This window comes from Engystomops pustulosus, chromosome 5, assembly GCF_040894005.1.
Source record: "Engystomops pustulosus chromosome 5, aEngPut4.maternal, whole genome shotgun sequence".
In the NCBI taxonomy this organism is placed as follows: domain Eukaryota; kingdom Metazoa; phylum Chordata; class Amphibia; order Anura; family Leptodactylidae; genus Engystomops; species Engystomops pustulosus.
In genome coordinates this window covers 61,006,630-61,027,071 of record NC_092415.1, presented here as the reverse complement: position 1 = coordinate 61,027,071, position 20,442 = coordinate 61,006,630, and the positions used below count along the sequence as shown (strand labels likewise).

Below are 20,442 nucleotides of genomic sequence, written 5' to 3'. Positions count from 1 at the left end.
CCACCTTTTCACATACAGTAATTTTTTTTTACAAATCATTTATTTTTGGGATGCTTTTGAACATTTTTAATAGTTTTTTTTGTGTTATTTCTTTGTATTTATGCTTTTCGAATAAAGATTTATAATATGCTATGATATTTTGCATTTGTGGATGTATTTTCTACATGCATAAAGGTGCAACATTGTAGGTTGGGGGTTAGGGCTCATTCCCACAAACGTAATGGGAACCGATAAGAGGCCTCAACATTTGTGGCCGCATATCAGTCCCCATTGACATCTAGGGCACCTGGTCACCTGAGCACATTTTGTCTACCCGCACTGTGACCATGCACAGCAAAATGCGTCATATATTTTGCCGTGTTATGGCGCTGGCCCTTGACTGCTCTATGGAGAGGGGTGATCAGCGCTCATCCCTCCTCCGCTCCAGCATGCTGACAGCGGGTACATGTTCGTGTGAATGTACCCTTAAAGCTAGTACTCCTTGTCCTGAATACATATAATCATTTTATACCAGTTTATTTCTATTTTAATTTTGTACTAATTGGTGGACATTTCTCAGGGCTTGTATGGCAGTTTTCTGGCATACAAGACCTAAAGTAATGACAATTTCTTGTGAACCACCAGGAATTGCGATTATTTTCCGTTTACACAACCTCCCAACGGGGGCATGGACAGCATGGGAGTGTCCCAACATGGGGTGCTGGTGCTCCTTTTCTATAGCCTGTGACCATTCAAGGTTAAGCTTGTCCTCCCATGGCTTTAGCCTGAAAATTATTTGGTATTTTTATCTAGCATTTTAATACTTTCTTATGGGGAATGTTTGTTCTAGAGAATTAGCTTTGTGGTAGTATAGTGGAAAGATAATAGTTGACAATGTTACATTCTTCATATATATGCAGTACTCCTACTGACATACATTTAAGTGATTTTATTAAGTTTTGGGTAATTTTAGTATTTTGTAAATATACAGAAATGTAGAAATATAAAGTTTCAATTTAAATGCTTTCTGTATCTTGATGCTGCAACATTTATTGTGACTTTCTCAATGGGATGAGTTGTTCCAAGTGTCAGGTGAACAATTACTGTGTGTCTCATGTTAAATGCCTTGTAAAGAGATTTACCAATGAATCAAAAACAATTAGGGCTAAATTGTAGCATTACAATTGCATAATCAATTATTGTATGTCAGGAACCAGGGGTAGTGGACCCACTGGACCACTGCGGATGATGACGCGCCGACAGCTGGGAGCAGAGTCTAAGTGATACCCGGTTTTCACAAGAGCTCACCGCAAAGCGGGTTGGACTTGCTGCAGCGTGGTACCACCAGGTTGCTCCATAGGTGCGAATTTGTCCGGGGAGGTGACCAAGGCATAGTGCAAAATTGTGAGGCAGGAGTGTGGTGGGGACAGGTGGTAATGGTATGTCAGGACAGCACAGCAGATGAGCAAAGTCAGGAACAGAACCGGGGTCACAATGGAAAATCAATCTAAATGCGCAAGGAATACAGCATAGAGCACAAAGAACCATTAGGGGACACAGGAAGTGGCCGATCATTTAACAGAAAGGGCGGCCTGCTAGCACCAATTATCGGTGTGCTGGACCTTTAAATCCCCGGGAGCCTGCGTGTGTGTGCCCTAGGGGTCAGGTGACACGCGCACCGGGCTGCTGGAGCTACCGCTAGAACACGGCAAGGAAAGAAAGATGGCGGGAGTCCCGGACAGCAGAGAGGGAAGCGGGAGTGCCTGCGACCCAAGATGTAGGGCACAGGAGCACCCGTGGCATTGTACTGTCCAATATTCTCAGTCTAGGATCAGGACTAGCGGAGTTTGTTCTCATAGTTACTAAGAGACCGGAGTAGATAAGGGGAGCCAGAGTGCCGGCAGGAGTTATTTTTAGACTGGCGTTTTAAGACAGATTTTAATAAATTCTGCCCCTCGGAGTTCATTGAAAAAATAAGAAGAATTGCAACACTTGCAAGGATACTTTCTAAAAAGTATCTAGTTATTTATTCATCTATCTACCATCAAGTCTCTCTAATGATGATGGCAAATTAAGTCCAGAGTATCACAATGGGATAGTTATTTTCCAAATGCAGGAAGGGGGGAAAGCTAGTGTCCAGACCAAAGGTACCCCAAAAATATGTAAGTTAACAAAATGCTTTTTACATGTCATTATTGTTCTGACTTACATATAAATTCAACTTAAGAACAAACCTACAGAACCTATCTTGTACATAACCCGGGCACTGCCAGTAATTGCAAATGGCTGGCTGTAATTGCCTGGCTGGCCGTGCCCCCCCCCTTCACTCCCCAATGGAGTGTAGATGGTGGATTGGTAAAAATAATCGTAAGTGCTAACTAAAATGGCCTGATAAGTATCCCGCTTTGTGTTTATCTACATTTTATATATCATCTGTCTATCACATCTATTATCAAAAAGATTGTAATGAATACAGGCGCAGAATGAGTGCAATCCTTCAGAGACCTCTTACATGGTATCCTAATAAATATAAAAAAATTAAATATCTATATCATCTATGTCTTTTTCCATCTATGTTTTTTTTTAATTTGTTGATTTTGACGTCAATTCATGTAAAGCCAAATTCGTGTTAGATATATACATATATACAAATGTTGATGTTTCCACTTATATATTGGTGTTGCATCTCTGATTGGGGTAACAGTAGAGATGAGCGAGTATACTCGTCTAAGCTTGATGCTCGTTCGAGTATTAGCGTACTCGAAACGTCTTGTTGCTCGGACGAGTATGTCGCCGGCTCGAGATCGAGCATTTAACTAACGAAACACAGTGAAGAACAGTGAAGAATACAATGAAAACAGTGAACACAGTGAACACAGGATCATTGAAGTGAAGAACACAGTGAAGAACACATTGCAGATCTTCGGATAAGTTAGCAGATGTACGGAACATCTGCAATGTGTTCTTTACTGTGTTCTTTCACTGTGTTCTTTCAGTGAAAACATCTGCAAACATCTGCAATGTGTTCTTCTTTAGTGTTCTTTCAATGTGTTCTTTCAGTGAAAAATGCTGGAGTCTCCCATTGACTTCAATGGGGTTCGTTATTCGATACGAGCACTCGAGCAACGGGAAAGGTTCGACCTGCGTAACGAGCACTCGAGCATTTTAGTGCTCGTTCATCTCTAGGTATTAGTGATTATAGTGACAGCAATATTTTCCCCTATGGGGATAATAAAGTTATTATTCTATTCTAACTTAATAAAGGATAACCCTAGCGATAACACACAGCTATCATAGATCATGAGATAAAAATGAATTGTGATTACAGTAAATATACTGTACAATAATGATACAATGATATGAAGTGTGATCCCATATGTTGTGTGAAAGCGAATTTCTTCTGACCAGCTGATCAGCTCACCATATGTTGCTCTGAGAAAAAGCCAGGGTTATTGTTTCATGGCATGATATGAACAAAACGATGTGTCTGCCAAAGGTGTGCTGTCACAGCAGCTTTGCAGTAGAGTTACTGACCTGGTGAGCTGTGAGTGATGGGGAGGGTAACAATTAATCACAGCGCCGTACTCAGCATTGAGTTGATTCATAAATTTTACTTAACCCACACCTGCGGCGAAAGCAGAAGAACACGAGTGAGAGGCAGAAAGCTTTCATCGACGGCTTTTGTTTCTCTGTTTACTTGGTTTGAGATTTTGAAGTTACCAGGCACAAAGTGAATCCCTTAGGTTTATAGATTTTTGTGTTGTTGCTGTTTTTGTAAGACTGACTTAGCTTCTGTCTGAAATCTACTATTCAAAGAACTAAAGCAGTAATATTGACCTGCCAGAAAAAATAGTGTTCCTGTGCAAGCATGGCTTCTATTTTGCAGTGCATTGAATTGATCACTGACTATATGCTGCTTTTCAAGTGAAAATTGTGATACTTTAAAAAAAAAAAAATTGGGAAATAATTAGGTCTTTTTAATTTATTTCCAGAACCACTAACTTAGAAGTGCATCATATACAGTGTCCCATGAGTCTGTGTGCCGCCATATGGTACTGCCATACAGCGTTGATTTGCAGAGATATTCTCCGCTAGAAGCAATCCTTCTAGGGTAAACTCAGATGTTGTAAAAAACCCACATGCATCCGCCTTTAGTGTTCAAAAACAGATATAGAGATTTCATCCTTGAGTATCGCATGCTATAATACCATCTTTGAGAGAAAAATAGTCATGGCACTCATCTGAGTGTATAAATGAAATAAAGCCTAGATGCTAGTAGTCTTTGGGATAAGCCCGGGGGGTTACATAGACAGCAGACGCTTCTGTGAAAGAACAGTGCATGTTTCTTTATCATAGAGCAACCCCTTATGTCTTGTATTTAACCAGTAACTGTGAAATATGAAATTCATTAGTGTTTTACTATGTATATAATATTGAGGAGATGTATTTTAGGTATCGGGGTGACCTGCGTACCCCGGGGGAATGTTATCATGTTGTTATGTGGTGTGGCACGATATAGCTTTAAAATCATATAGTACTATATTAAATTAACTGTTTAGAGGAAACTATTTGACAACACACTCATAACCACTGGTCTAGGCTGTTTGGTCCTCCTTGACCACTTTGACACTTAACCAATCACTAGACACAAAAATGATCTACCTAAGCTAATGATTGGCTGAGCAGCATTTCCTTTGTGTTAGGAGAGCCTATTATGCAGTAAATCTTTCATTCCACCATGTATCATATGTTAGTTACTGGATCTGCCTACAAAAAGCTATTGTACTACACTGATTGGACTGGTCGACTGTTATCTGACTGGAAATCACCATTAGATGATCAATGTCATAAATTGAACAAATGGTCATCAACGTTGCCTCACTCCACAGCCATAACTTACACTTTTCATGATTGGGTTAGTATGCCGTATGACACGGAAGTACCGTGTCGGTAAGGAAAAATAAAAATCTTCTATGATGTTAATACTTTTGGATGCTTGAGGAATGATGCCTTTATTGGCTAAACAAAAAAATTATATTTGCTGCAAGCTTTCAGGGCACCCAGGCCCCTTCATCAGGGACGGTTACAAATGAAGCACTGAGAGAAAAACACAAAATGTGAGATGTTACACTAAGATAATTAGTACATATGGTGATACATAATTCAGATAAGCTGGGGTAAAACTGGAGTTTATGTTACACAATGAAGGGCCATGGGCTGGGGGGATAGCCTAGGATTGCAGGGGTATGGAGTCAGTTTTTGTGGGGCTTGAAGTGAGTCCAAATTAAAACCTTCTGTAAGAGAAAGAATGTCTGCATTTCGCTTCTGATGCTTATTACTAGAGAGCCATGTAAGATGTAATTTTTTTGCCAGAGCAAATGGCGTTTTCATTTCTACCTTTTTAAGGACTGTTTGACCTTTTGATCACTTTTTATAAAATTTGTTATTTGTTGCAAAATGTCGAAAAAGTGGTGTTTGAGCATTACAGGGTTCAACAATGGGAATAACCATTTTTATATTTTGAAAGATGGAAACTTTTGCGATGTGGTGATACCTAACATGTTTATCATTTTATTTTTTTTATTTATCATTTCTAGGGAAAGGGGGGGGTTTAGGTTTTTTACATTTTTAAAATATTTTTTAACGGTTTTTTAAGAGCCCCTAGGGTACTTTAAACCTGGGGAGTCTGATCACTCCTACCATATACTGTATTGCAGCATTTGGAGAATTTGCTATAGATCTTAAAAAGTTTGCTACTGGCACACTGTTACAGATCTTTAACAATGACAGGTCCAGGAGTCTTATAAGGACTCCAGGCTACCATGGCAACTGATCATCGCTCCCCAACTATGTCAAGGGGATCGAAAATCAAAGCCAATATGTAGCCAATATTATGTGCATTTGCTTTATCCCTCTTCTGCTACAATGTTAATGTCACTGTAATGCGGTTTCTTGGCCTTTTACTACTGAGCTGGAGTAGCTTTATCAGGGAAGGCTTGTAGTCATACATCTTCCTAAGATCATCAATAACACAGGAAAACATCTGAGCTCTTGAACTAATTCCCTACTGGACTCTGCCTGACTAATGACTTTTAATCATAACCCTCTGTGCTCTTGTCAATATTAAGTTAGATAAACATCTGCTATGACATCTGAAATCTGAAATTCTATCTTCTTAAACCATGAAGTAAATGCTAAGTGCCTCAGCCAGTCCTGAGTAGATGCTCAATAGGAGTAATTCAGTGAAGATTTAAACTTCAAATTAGTCACTTCAATGCACCAACAAATTAATTGATTTTGTTAATTTTAAATGCTACTTTGTGCTGATAATGGAATTACTGAACTGGAGTTCCTCAATTTTTTCACTTATCAAAGTATCCGCCCTTAGCAGCAGTTACATCAGGCCGTCTGAAATGTTATTTTAGATTCTGGCTAACCATTTGCACATATTAAACCTGTGTGTTCATAAGATCCTAAAGAAGTTAGCCTGGATTGTATTTAGGACTTTGGGATGGGCAGAACATGTTCTTCAGCAGCTGCAGTCATTCATTGGACTGACCATACTTTTTGCAATTACAGGAGGAATCTCTTTGGTCATCATTAACCCCTCAGGACTGAGCCTCAAGGACACAGCCCTGTTTATCAAATCTGCCCTGTGTCACTTTACGTGGTTATAGCCTTGGAATGCTGGAACATATCCAGGGGATTTTGAGATTATTTTCTAATGACATATTGCAAAATAGTTTAAAAAATTAGATAATATATTATGTGTTTAGTCATGAAAAAAACGAAATTTGGAAAAAATTTCAAAAGATTCTCTATTTTCAAAGTTCGAAATTCTCTATTTTTGAAACAGATCAGTCATAGCACCCAAATTAAATCATAACTTACATTTCCCAAATGTCTTCTTTATGTTGACATGGTTTTTTAAGAATCCACATTTCTTGTAAAAATGCCAAAACCTATATTCAGAGCGACCTTCTCAGCTTTTAAGTGACGGTGAGAGGTCGAAATAATAGCAAGACTCGTAAATTACCCTATTATGAAAACTACACCCTTCAATGTATAAAAAGCACTTTTAAGAAGTTTGTTAACCCTTTTGATTGTTTATAAGGGGTTTAACAAAAAGGAAGTGCAGTATACAAATTGTAATATTTGTAATATTTTTGGACAATACATTTATTTTGGGTGGAAAATGTAACATTCGTAATGGATTAAATCACAAAAGGCTCCACAAAGTTTGATATCCAATATCTCTTGAGTTTGTCAATACCCCAAATGGGCACATGGACGGGCATAGAATGGAAGAAGCGCCGTTCAGAGTAGTCATTGCATTGTCAATAATTTTTTTCTTTTATTAGTGTTGATATATGGGGGCCTATATTTTTGCCACCTGAGATGCACTTTTCTGGTACATCTGTATGGGACATTTATAGCTAATTGATGAGATTTTATTTACTCTCTTGGTGGAAGAAATGAAATTCATCAGTTTTTGGTAAGATTTTTTTGCTTTATTTTTTTGGCCGTTCACCATACCATAAAAGTAACATGTTATTTTTATTCTATGAGTTCCCACAATTATGGAAATACCTTTTTTATATTGCTTTTTTATATTTTTAGCCCAATTTTTCCCAATAGAGCAGTGTAAACTGTCGGGCGTGCAGACTTATTCAGAGGGTGTCTGACTGCTGCTGGTGTTGGGCAGACCCGGGGCACATGGCAGACCTCGGGGTGGCCCTGAAGATGATCAGATCCTCTGCTAATCAGCACCAGGTGTCCAATCATTAGGGGGAGAAGCCTTACACGCTGTGTTCATGCTTGTTAGAAGTTAGCTGAAATATACAGCTGACACCTGCTGCCTCTGGTGACGGCTCAGTTCAGGAGCCAGTGCCAGAAGATGGACGCAATAGTGCGTCCCGGTAGAGCAGTACACTGCATCCCGGTAGAGCAGTAAACTGTACTATTATGTCCAGGTGTGGAAAGGGGTTTATCTGTAGTGTGAAACCAAAACCAATGACACTGGTCTGGTAAAATTTGACATGTCTTGCCCAGATGTGGTAGTATTTTTAGTGAAAGATTACTTTAATGTTTAGTAATCTACAAATCCCACCACCTACCAAAGGCCCCATATCTTAACTATGAGAAGAACCTTCTTTCTGTTTAGAGGTCCAGTACCTGTGCTTATAACACCAAAATAGCCTATCCTTTTGGGCTTAAACCTCTTGAAACCAATGGTTTCACAGTCACATATGACCCATTTTTATTTTCTTAAAGCAGCATACTGTTTTGAATATTTTTGTTTTAGAGATAAATTAGATTTTTTTTTGTAGTCAGTCAAGGTTAGGCTCAGTCCCATGAACTCTTATTTTCAGTGGATTTCTTGAGGAAACACTTCATGCCATCAAGAGAAACCTTCACTAGCTACCCAATTTACTGCAAGCTGTCCCCTAACTCCTGGAAGATATTCATGTCCATACTTTAGAGAGAACTGACACATCTGAGGATGTCATTAGTTATTAGTATGAATAGTATGTATGAAGAGTTTTAGCTAAAGGTGTAAGGTGCTATAGACATATAGTGGAAACATTATTTCGGTAGACAGTGGCCTAAATGTATTGATATAGGGTGGAACAATTGCCTAAGTATTCAAGTAGAGTCAATAGGTGTTCAGTGACATAGGTGTGTAGATTTACAATGGAATAACTATATAACAATACAGTGACATAATTGGTTTGGTCTATAGGTATAGATTGTAAGTGGATAGGTATACAGTGGTACAAGTGTAAAGGTACACAGTGACATAATTGGATAGTTAGAAAGTGGTCTAAGTGTATAGGTTTACAGTGACATACTGTAAGTGCTTAGGTACAGATGCAGCACTGGTTAGCATGAATAAAAGTGAGTTAACCCAGTCTAGTATATAGTATAGTTGTACAGTTGTATAAATGTAAAGATATACATTGACATAAATGTATAGGTGCACAGTGATTTAAGTGTATAGATATACAGGGATATAAGTGTCTAGATATAGAGTTACATACAGTTATAGCCATTCAGTATTTTTTTATTTTGTACTTTTTAACTATGTCCTTATGTATTGGAAAAGGCAGCACATTGCACTTTCCTGTACAGTGGTGAAAAAAAAATTGCATAGTGGTCCAACATTTGCCAATAATCTCATGAACTGTGCTGGGTAGATTTGATTGTATGGATATGTTCAGCAGATGCAACCAGTTTTTTCTGTGTTTGCTGAATGTGACATAACCTGAGGAGTCCATGGTCCTTTTACAGTTTTCAGTTAAAACATCTCTGAAAGTATAGAATTAGAGACTGAAGGGCAAACCTGTAAAAATACATGAACACCCTGATGAGAAAGTGTCCAGTGAGCTGATAACAATGTTTTCTGCTCCATCTGATGCATCTGCTTACTCTGAGCTTGCCCTGAGGACACCTGCGTTACACTGTGAAAGGTGCAGCACCTACCCCACAATTCCCATCTGCCCAAGGGAAATTAATTGTTCTTGCTGCTGTTTGTTTGTATGCCATTCCCTAGTTAAGGGGAATTATAAGCCACTAAATTGAAAATATTAACCCCTTCCCGCCGCAGCCCTTTTTCGTTTTTGCGTTTACATTTTTCACTCCCCACATTCAAAAATCTGTAACTTTTTTAGTTTCCCATGTACAGAGCTGTGTGACAGCTTATTTTCTGCTTAACAAATTACACTTGAAAATGGTGGTATTTAATATTCCATGCCGTGTACTGGGAAACGGGAAAAAAATTCCAAATGCAGTGAAATTGGTAAAAAAACACATTTGTGCCGTATTCTTGTGGTCTAGGATTTTACGGATTTCACTGTACGCCCCTAATGACATGTCTACTTTATTCTTTGGGTTGGTACGATTACGGGGTTAACAAATTTATATAGGTTTTATAATGTTTTCATACATTTACAAAAATTAAAACCTCCTGTACAAAAATTTTTGGGGGGATTTTGCCATCTTCTGGGGCTAATCACTTTTTTATACTTTATAACTTTTTTATACTTTATACTGGGTAGTGTCATTTTTTGCGGATTTTGATGACGTTTACAATGTTATCATTTTTAGGACTGTGTAACCTTTTGATCACTTTTTATAGAATTTTAAATTTTTTTTTAAATGGCAAAAAAGTGCCATTTTCGACTTTGGGCGCGATTTTCCGTTACGGGGTTAAACACAGTGAAAAACCGTTATCATATTTTGATAGATTGGGCATTTTTGGACGCGGCGATATCTAATGTGTTTATGATTTTTACTGTTTATTTATATTAATATCAGTTCTAGGGAAAGGGGGTTGATTTGAATTTTTAGGTTTTTTTATTATAATAATTTTTTTTACATTTTTTTTATTTTTATTTTTACTATTTTTCAGACTCCCTAGGGTACTTTAACCCTAGGGTGTCTGTACGATCCCATCATATACTGCCATACTACAGTATGGCAGTATATGTGGATTTTACTCCTCATACATTACAATGTGCTGATAGCACATTGTAATGCATGGGTGAAGCCGAAGTAGCTTCGGGTCTTCGTAAGACCCGATGCTACCATGGTGACATATCGCCGCTCCTCGAGCAACGATCCTCGGAAAGATGGCGACGCAGGGGCTTTTTGAAGTTGCCGGCGATCAGCAGGAAAACACCCGCGTTCGGTGCCGGCACCAATCGTGGGTGTTACCAGTAAGCCTTTGCTGCAATATGCAGCAAAGACTTACCGGCTATGGAGAGGGCTTGGCCCGCGAGCCCTCTCCATGCACCGGGACCCGGCATGTGACGCACTAGTACGTCACATGTCGGTAAGGGGTTAATATCATTTGTAGTGTATGTTTATCACAATATTTCATATCAATAACCTGTTGATGTGATATGGATAATCCTAATTGTCTTGTTTTTTATAATTAATCATTTATGTCACTACATCCATGTGATGGAAGTTGCAGGCTGTCACCATATACATCCTGTATGTGCACTGTACATGCATAAATGGCAATTAGGCAGGGGTAGTTGTTGTGGGAAGCGCAGGGTTCACACTTCTTTCCAATCTGGACAATGCCTCTGTGCAGCCTCAAGACATGTTGTTGTTTTGCAATAACTAATGGGAAAACTGATGAAATAATTGAAGTGTAAACCTCTCCTAGCAGCAACCCTTATTTTCCTACAACCTTAAGAACACAGTGGCTTACTGGTTAGCATTACAGATTTGCAGCTGGGTTCAAGTCCCAGGGTCAACATCTGCAAGGAGTTTAGATGTTCTCTCCATATTTGCGTGGGTTTCCTCCGGGTCCTCCGGTCTCCTCCCACACTCCAAAACATACTGGTAGGTTGATTAGACTATGAGCCCCATTGGGGACAGGGACCAATTTGGCAAGCTCTGTGCAGCGCTGCATAATCTGTGTACAGATTACAGAAGCTACAGGGTTTCATTATCATAATTTCAACTCAGAGATTAAACAAGATATGTTTCTGCATCAGTGTAGCTACAGCATTCTCAAGGTGTGTTTGGTTCATAATGTAAATGGTTGATTTTCTTTAAACTTTTAGCAATGTTTATCTATAGAAAATAGACAACTTTTTCAGTAGCTACATACTGTGTAACTGCCGATTACTTATGGGAATAAATATTACAGGCGGTCCCCTACTTAAGGACACCTGACTTACAGACGACCCCTAGTTACAGACAGACCCCTCTGCCCACTGTGACCTTTGGTGAAGATCTCTGAATACTTTACTATAGTCCCAGACTGCAATGATCAGCTGTAAGGTGTCTGAAATGAAGCTTTATTGATAATACTTTATAAATTTATAATTATATTATATTATATAATATAAATTTATATTATACTTTATAAATTTTTGAAACTCCAATTGTCACTGGGGCAAAAAAAAAATTTGTCTAAAACTACATACAAATTTAACTTAAGAACAAACCTATGGACCCTATCTTGTATATAACCCGAGGACTGCCAGTATATGATTACAATTAGTATGCAGTAGTTGGCTATATATCACCATAAATTATCTTATCAAAATACTTTTGTAAGAATAAATATCTCTGAAGGAAAACAAAAATTTAGCTTAAATTCATCTCCATTAGTTATGGACTTTTATATTGTAAGGCATACAATGAATAACACTTTTAGTATTTTACGTTTTTCTGGAACAATATTCGATGAAATAATTAATGTGTGTGTTTTTGATGAATGACAATACAATCAGTGAGCAGCATTTGTAGGGCTGATAAGTGTTCTTCAAGAAAAACAGATTTTTGTTATTTAAAGAAAGATATCCTTGAAGCATATAAGATTGCCTACTTATCACAGTTTGAGGAAGCTTTCGAAATTAGCCTCCTGTAGGTGGCTTTTGACTTCCCAGAATTGTAATCATTAATGTAGAAAATGTGCGTTCAACATCTGACGTACAGTAGGACCAGATTTGCATCATTTGGTGTTGATTGAAGGTTCAGTCCTACATCAGGTATTTGAGAATACAGGCGGTCCCTGACTAAAGAATACCCTACTTACAAACAACCCCTAGTTATAAACTGACCTCTCTGCCCTTTGATGAAGGTCTCGATGCTGGTAATTGTCTGCATAAGACTTATCAAAAGTGTTACATTTATAAGATATACCAGTTCCAACTTACATACAAATTCAACTTAAAGAGAACCCGTCATGCAAAATAACCCCCCTAAACTAAATATATTTTCATAGACTGCCATTAGAGAGCATTGCCTCTATCCCTTCATTGTCCCTCTACATGCCTGTAAACCTAAGCAATGAGGTCCTAAATCTGTATGCAAATGACCTGTGAAATGTCCAATGAAGCATTAGCATATTCAAGCTGTCCACTCTATTCATGAGTGGGAGGCACAGCCACACCCCCAGTGCATGACTGACAGCCTGTATAATGATGTGAGGCTGTATAATGATGTGCTTCCTGGTGCTTGTGGCCACGCCCCCTGCAGTCTGTGTGTGCATGTGTGTGTATATAGGAGAGATACAGCAGCTCCAGGCAGCCATGTTACAGCAGAACATGTCACATTCATGTGTAGCTGATGTCTGTGTCTCTCACCTGTATATTAGGAGGATGCAGCATGTCAGCAGAAACAGCGCACACACTAGCCATGCTTTACTATACATTACACACAGACATGAGCAGGGGGAGGAGAGGGGAGGGGTAACAGGGGTGACATCACTGCCTCTGACCATGTGACCAGCCTCATTTACATGATACAAAATAGATGATTTTACAATGATTAATGTATGAAATAACTAGATAAAGGCTGGGATGGATCCTTGTGAGCTGCTCCAACAGGTAGTAGTGACAGGACAAGTGACACAGACCTGATGACAGGTGGCCTTTAAGAACAAGCCTACAGATCCTACCTTGTATATAACCTGGGTTTAATGCTAGAAATGCAACTTCTGAAGAAGATATACTTATTTAATCAAATATAAATTGTAATGTACAGTATGTGGAATATGGTATTTCATGATTTTTGATAAAAATTATTCTTTTGGCAATTTTTATATAGTTTTCTGTGGGAGGACGGTTTACAGCATTTGACAGGTAGCAACAATAGTAGGCAACAACACAGTTCGCGTGAAGAAATCAGGGGATACCTTTTGAGGCTTACTGAGTATATTTGATGGTGAGCTTTCGAGAATACTAGTTCTCTTCTCAGACATGATGTTATGCATGAAACAGAAAATTCACAGGCAGTGATCATCAAAGGATATAAAAAAAAACTTGATAAATTTGATAAATATATATTGATAAATATTCCCAGTCCCTCCTCTCCTGTCCTTCCTGCAACCACCAAACCTGAAACAACCTGAAACACAGTATGCTTTACCAGGTAGGTGTGTGCTGTATAATGTATAACCCTATATAATATCAACCGGTAACTGCCGCAATTGGTGCTGGCACGTATCACATCAGTTGAGTAGTAAGATCTTGCCTTATTGCCACCAATTGCATCTCCCGTGACGTTAGCAAGATGCCTTAAAGCTGCCTCATGGCCATGGACCTCAATGGACTGGACCAATACATTGATGTCTCTTGGAGAGTTTTTAGACATACCATGTTGCTGGAAGGAGTGTAGATAAACTGTGACATCTATTGTTAGTACAGGATGTAATCATGGTGTTTTTCTTCCATTGTATTTCTGCACATCATTTCTGACGTAAATGACGTTTATGTAGAACAGAAAACCAGAATTTGCAAGTGTTAGTCTATTATTTGACTATTTGTGGATTTTGATGTTAATTTTCATTTAACGACAGCCTTAAAAATGATTTATTAGAATTATTCATATGCCCGGATTGAGTATTCTTTTCTTAAAGGGGTTTTCCCACGACAGAGAATTCTCACATCTCAGTGATGTTAGCACAATAGAGATCATTTTGACCCCTTAATTTACAATTTTACTCAGTTTTATTGCTGTTGTAGCCTGTATCACTCCCTAGGCTTATCATTGCAAAAATTCCACGGTGTGCGAGGGCACTCTCTAAGCAGACACATCATGATCCCTCTAGTTCTGTGGGGTGACACTGTGGCTACAGGCTCAGAGCAGAAAGACAAAGAAACTCAGCAAGCATGGCTGTCACAAAGAAATCCAAGCCCAACCCTAAAGTCAGAAGTTACAGGGTCATGTCTAGGAGCAACTGAAATTGTGTATAGAAGGACCGATAGAGACAGGTTGGACTCATATGGACTCATATCTGTGAAATGTTGTATTTTTTGTTAATAACAGTAAATTAGAGAATGTGTGATTTTGTTATCCTGAGTACATATAAAAAATTGTCTTTATAGGAATACCCCTTTAAACCAAAATATTTTTTAGAGTAATAATGATATATGGAGCTTTTTTATATATATTTTCACAATCCAGGGCTCTTAATACATTGGTATCAGAAAAAAGGAGGAACTTGAAAGTGTAGTGAATATCAAAAATGACAGTGAACATGACACAAATGGGTTAATTCTATGCATGGGTTGGTTTCTGTGCTAAGCATTGGTTTTGTATTCAGGAGGAATAGTACAGTACAAGTAAAGCAAGCATAGGCTCTGTATAATGAAGAGTCAGTTTGACAGGCAGTTTTATTGCCCTCTGTGCTCTATGGTAATCATGCATGATTTATACATTGGACTATAAAGGGAATATGAGCCAGTTTGTAGGCCCAGAATAGACCTAACATTTTGACCCAGGAGCTTTTCAGTCTATTTTATGAAAATATGTTGTTATATAGAGTTAAAGTACATATTTCTATTGTGTGATAAGACATTTCTGTTATGAGAGCGTCTTTGTGTATCTTTTACAGTTCTTCTTGTTTTAAATCTAGTATATCTAGTTATCTAGTTATGAAGACAGCTCTATCAGACAGATTCTAGGTTAAGGATATTAAATAAAAATTGAATGCTTCATTTAAGCAAAAATGTGGGCTTTGCTATTCCATAAAAAAATTTATAGAACAAACAAGATGATAGCTTTCCCCATGAAGAACAATTTCTAGAACCCTTCGAAAATTACATACTCTTCTTTCCCTTTTTACAAATATGCCAAGATTAATTTTATGCTCTGTAGAGCACAGCTAGTGAGACAGCAAAGCAGAGTGACATTTCACACAGCCTGAGTCAACTTGCTGCTATGCCTGCTGGGAAGCAATGCACAAGCTAAAACTGTAGCACAGAAGTCAACGACTGGTGATCGAAATAGGTTATATAAGCGTTTCTCGAGTTCTTCTCCTTTATCGCACACAAAAAGAAGGGTCTTCATAATTACTCATCCTAAACATTTTCTCCTCACATGAGTCACAGAAATAGAAAACACTCAATGGGGCAGATTTATCAAGCAGTCTGAAAGTCAGAATATTTCCAGTTGCCCATGGCAACCAATCACAGCTCAGCTTTCATATCACCAGTGCTCATGAATATTTTAAAGGGGAGCTGTGATTGGTTGCCATGGGCAATTGGAAATATTCTGACTTTCAGACACTTGATAAATCTGCCCCAATGTGTCGCATTGGACAATATAGATATGAAGAATAGAACCTTCTTTGTTACCATTGCTATGTAGAGATGTAGCTCAATTATATACTGCTTCATAAGGTTTTTCTTGTATTTGGTATTAGAGCATAGATATGTCATGGTAACTGGACCAAATTAACAAACTTAGCACAGTTACTGTACATCCATATGTAATTGTAGAAAAGCTCAGGGCCTAGAAACAATTAAAGGGGTATTCCAGGAATCAGCATAATTCATATACAAGTGGGCACTCAAAATATAAGCTAATGTGTAATTAGTTGTTATTTGAAATTTTGCTCCCCTTAGCAGAAAATGCTGGTGACATAGACTGTAATGAAGAATTAAAATGCTACTGGCCCTTTAATCAGTCCGTTAATTTCCTCTGCGCGGTCCGTCGCAGAAAAGAAGATGGCCGCTGGTGACATGTCCACATCACATGTCCTTTACCTGCCTGGGCAGGGTCATGTGATCACCACTATGTTTGGCTGTAGTCGGTTGGTTGCAGTGCATCCCGTATGGTCAGTGTTGTGGTGATGGCAGTTACACATCATTACTATGGTAACAGAGCAAGAAAACCTGTTACATCATCACTGGGAGCAGAGCATAAGAGGTAGGAGGAGTTACTGAGAACTAAAGGATCATGGAACTTGTAGTTTCCAGTGGCGGCCATCTTAGTGATAACTCCACCTACTTTAGAGAGGCCATAAATTTAGTAAATCATAAAATCATATTATTCTAGCTCCGTTTTGTGACTAATGACATTGAGTATTGTTGTATTCATTTATTTATATCATCAAGGGTTTTTGTGTCAGACGTTCATATTCCCGGAATACCCCTTTAAGGTTCCTACACCCTTTTTGATCCATGATTCCTCCTAACTCTCCCCATAGACATGTCTACATATCTGCAATATCCTTCATTCCTTCATTCAATAGAGAAGGGATTCAGGAGGCTTCCATATATACCAGATTCTTAGCTAGTCCCTCCAAATTTGTTGTGTTTGACTTTTTGCTCGCTAAAGGAATGAGATTAATAAAGTTGACTTCAGGGTAAAATTTTGGTGAAGGCTCATTCATGTGGAAACTGATACATAATCCCTCAGATGCAGACACTTATGCATGTCTAACAATTTACTGGTAAGGCCTCATGCATGTGTATGGGGACCCATGATCTGGACCCACAAGTTTTGTCCAGATCACAGCTCCCATAGAGGTCTATGGCACCTGGTCACAGTATGTTACGCACACTGGGGCAGATTTACTTACCTGGTCCATTCGCGATCCAGCGGCGCGTTCTCTGCGGTGAATTCGGGTCCGGCCGGGATTCATTAAGGCAGTTCCTCCGACGTCCACCAGGTGGTGCTGCTGCGCTGAAGAGCATCGGAACGCACTCAAGTTCACCGGCCTATTCCTAGTGAAGGTAAGGAAGGCATTTTTTTTTAGATGCGGCGGTTTTTCCAAATCCGTCGGTTTTTCGTTCGGCCACGCCCCCGATTTCCGTTGCGTGCATGCCAGCGCCGATGTGACACAATCCACTTGCGTGCGACAAAATCCCGGGGCAATACAGGGAAAATCGGCGCAAATCGGAAATATTCGGGTAACACGTCGGGAAAACGCGAATCGGGCCCTTAGTAAATGACCCCCACTGTCTCACCACACTGTGACCGAGCTGGTTGACTAGACCGCAAAATGTAGGATATGTTCTATATGTTTTTCCCTAGACATGTTATAACTGGAGAACTTCGGGAATAGTGTACATAGGTCCCCGCATTACTATTGTATTTGATATGCTGAATAAGGTGGTCTCGTCATTGTATCATATATCACCTTTATGAGTTCCATCTGGTTATTGTTTTAGCTTTAATTCTTTTCTAAGTGGTATTTTCTATTACATGTTGTGTATATTCTACAATAAAATTTTACCTTTTTATTATATATGGGTCATTGCTTCATGGCTTATTGGTTTTTTGTTGATATGTCCTATATTTGGCTGGAATTGCAGCATGCTCACTCGGCTTTCTATGGAGTGAGGAGGGGTGTGGAGCGCTCGCTCACCTCCCCATCTTCTGCAACTGGACGTGTGCTGCGATTGGGTTCCGTCCCTAATGTTATCTATTTTGTTATGGACTTAATCATAATTACAAGAAACATTTGAATGTTACTGTTGTTTAAGAATGCACACACATTTTTTTTCTTCACTTTCATCAAACAGTGCTACCAAAAATCAGTATCATCTCAATTGTATTTCAGGAAAGTCTACAGTTTCATTCCAGAATGTTGCTCATCCTGCAGCTGCCCATCAACCATTAGGATCACTTTGGGTGTAAGTTACTTTTTCATATTATTGCTTATTTTCAAAAAATCCCCTTTAGCTTATATTATTATTTATTTTCAATGTATCTTTTCTGACAGACTTTATTGAAAATAAAAGTTTTTTGCCAGGATTTTTTTTGCTGTTATTAAATATTTTGCTGCAAGCACCCAGCACTGGATTTGGGGTGAGACCAGTAGGACACTTTGGTACTAAAACCCGACACAGATCTACATGGTTACACCATAAGGGATTTTATAAATGTGGAGCATTTCCATGCAAAACTTGTTCTTTTGCAAGACAAACAAAATTCTTCTCTAACTCAGCCAATACACAAACATATGACATCACACAATACCTTAATTGCAACTCAGATCATGTCGTTTATATCATTAGATGCAAAACATGTGAACATATGTATGTAGGCTGTACCACCAGAAGATTTAAATTAAGATTTCTTGAACATCTCAGGGACATTCGAAATTGGCACAAACTCACAGCTCTACAACAAGTAGATAAAAGAAAGTCCCTTTCAGGAGCAGCCAGACATTTCATTGAATGTCATAAAGGTGAAATTTCATCCCTAGAAACTTTCATCATAGAACAGGTCCATCTCCCCAAACGGGGAGGCGATAGACATAAAATACTGGTAGACCGCGAAGCCTATTGGACACTGGTTCTCAATACTAGCTATCCGAGGGGTATGAACTATAGGAGAGAGCTCATGTACCATTATTGACTCTATTTTTAAATGTTCAACACACTGTTAAAAAGGACGAGGAAACATAATATATGAACATACATTCACTCTGGTGCGGCATTTCCGCAACTGGATAAATTAAATTAGCGTTTTTGTATTGTTTTTTGCCCTACTTACAGCTAAGTGTATCTGTCACCAACGTCTTCTCGCGTTTTTCCCTGCACGGTTTTTGTCTTGCCGGGCTCTCCACATGGACACTTCTGGTGGGAGCGTCCGTCAGACACTTCCGGAGGATTGCGAGTCGAGCGGGACTAAGAGCGGGACTAAGAGTAAGTTTTTACACTCAACCTCTGTTCTATCTGGAATACTACAGTATTCACACAGTGTCTCCTTTTTCACATATATTAACAACAACAGTCGGTATCCTATTGTTAGTGGCAGCTCTTCGTTTGTTTTTACTATTTGTATTTTAGGATTAAGACTCCACCCCTCTCTTTAGACGCATGACTGGGCGTGACAGTAGTTGGGTGCTAGGAGTATATATCCATGTTTCATTAGTTCAAACATCAGCCATGAGTAAGGACGTGTGGTACGTCTGAAACGCGTAGGCTTTTCTGCCCTACAAATTTTTTCTATGGGTACGTTCATGTCATACAGGATGCAAAGCCACAGCTTTTTGTACTTATTTTGCTACCATTTTTAATCTGAAGAAACTTTGGAAAATAAAGAATCATTTTTTATCTACACCTGGTGCGGCATGCGTTTTCTTCCACTCAACAGTAGGACATGTGGTCTGGATGCTTGAGGGCTCTGTTACAATAGTAACAGTATTCAGATACAGAATAAGACTAAAACAGTCAAACCTTGCCTCACATAATGCAAATCTTGGTTACACTATTGTGCCCTATGCCTCTCTGAATGCACATATGGCTGCCCCCCCTCCTTTAGGCTACTGATGCTTTAAATGAATATACTGATATCAAAGTTTAAGAGATGGCCACAGGCTGCAGTAACTGCAAGCTGACAAGCTGCCATTGGCCAATCAGCATACCAAAGCATATGGACATGCCCTAACTGTTAGCATTATAATTTCTTTAAGGAAACCAAAATCAAGCCAAATCCCAACATGTTTCTTTTTCAGTCTTTCTCTGCGGCACAGTCTTGTTCTTTTTCTGTAAGATGCAGAAAGGTACATGACAAGTCACCTTTTCTTATTAATATAGTTTCTCTCTGTTGTAACTTTAGTCTCCTGGGTGGCTTATACCATTCTGAGAGCCTGTTGTATTCTCCTTCTCTTGCTGCCTTCACACACCTCCCTTTCTTCTCAAATCTTCAATAGTTTTTTATTACAGTAGATTAAAAGGTGACTGAGGGCGCTAGTATATG

The 20,442-nt window shown here is 38.8% G+C and overlaps 1 protein-coding gene across 4 annotated transcripts in view; it reads left to right on the top strand.

Annotated features, from left to right (window-relative positions):
- The window catches only part of DLGAP1 (DLG associated protein 1), a 389,361-nt gene that overhangs the window by 14,549 nt on the left and 354,370 nt on the right, over nt 1-20,442 (top strand). For 3 of the 4 annotated variants that reach the window (XR_011855730.1, XM_072152143.1, XM_072152146.1), the window contains exon 2: nt 18,296-18,368. The exons of the other annotated variant lie outside the window; for it this stretch is intronic. The gene's annotated coding sequence lies outside the window, so the exon portion shown is untranslated. The remainder of the gene's footprint in view (nt 1-18,295; nt 18,369-20,442) is intronic. 4 annotated transcript variants of the gene reach the window in all.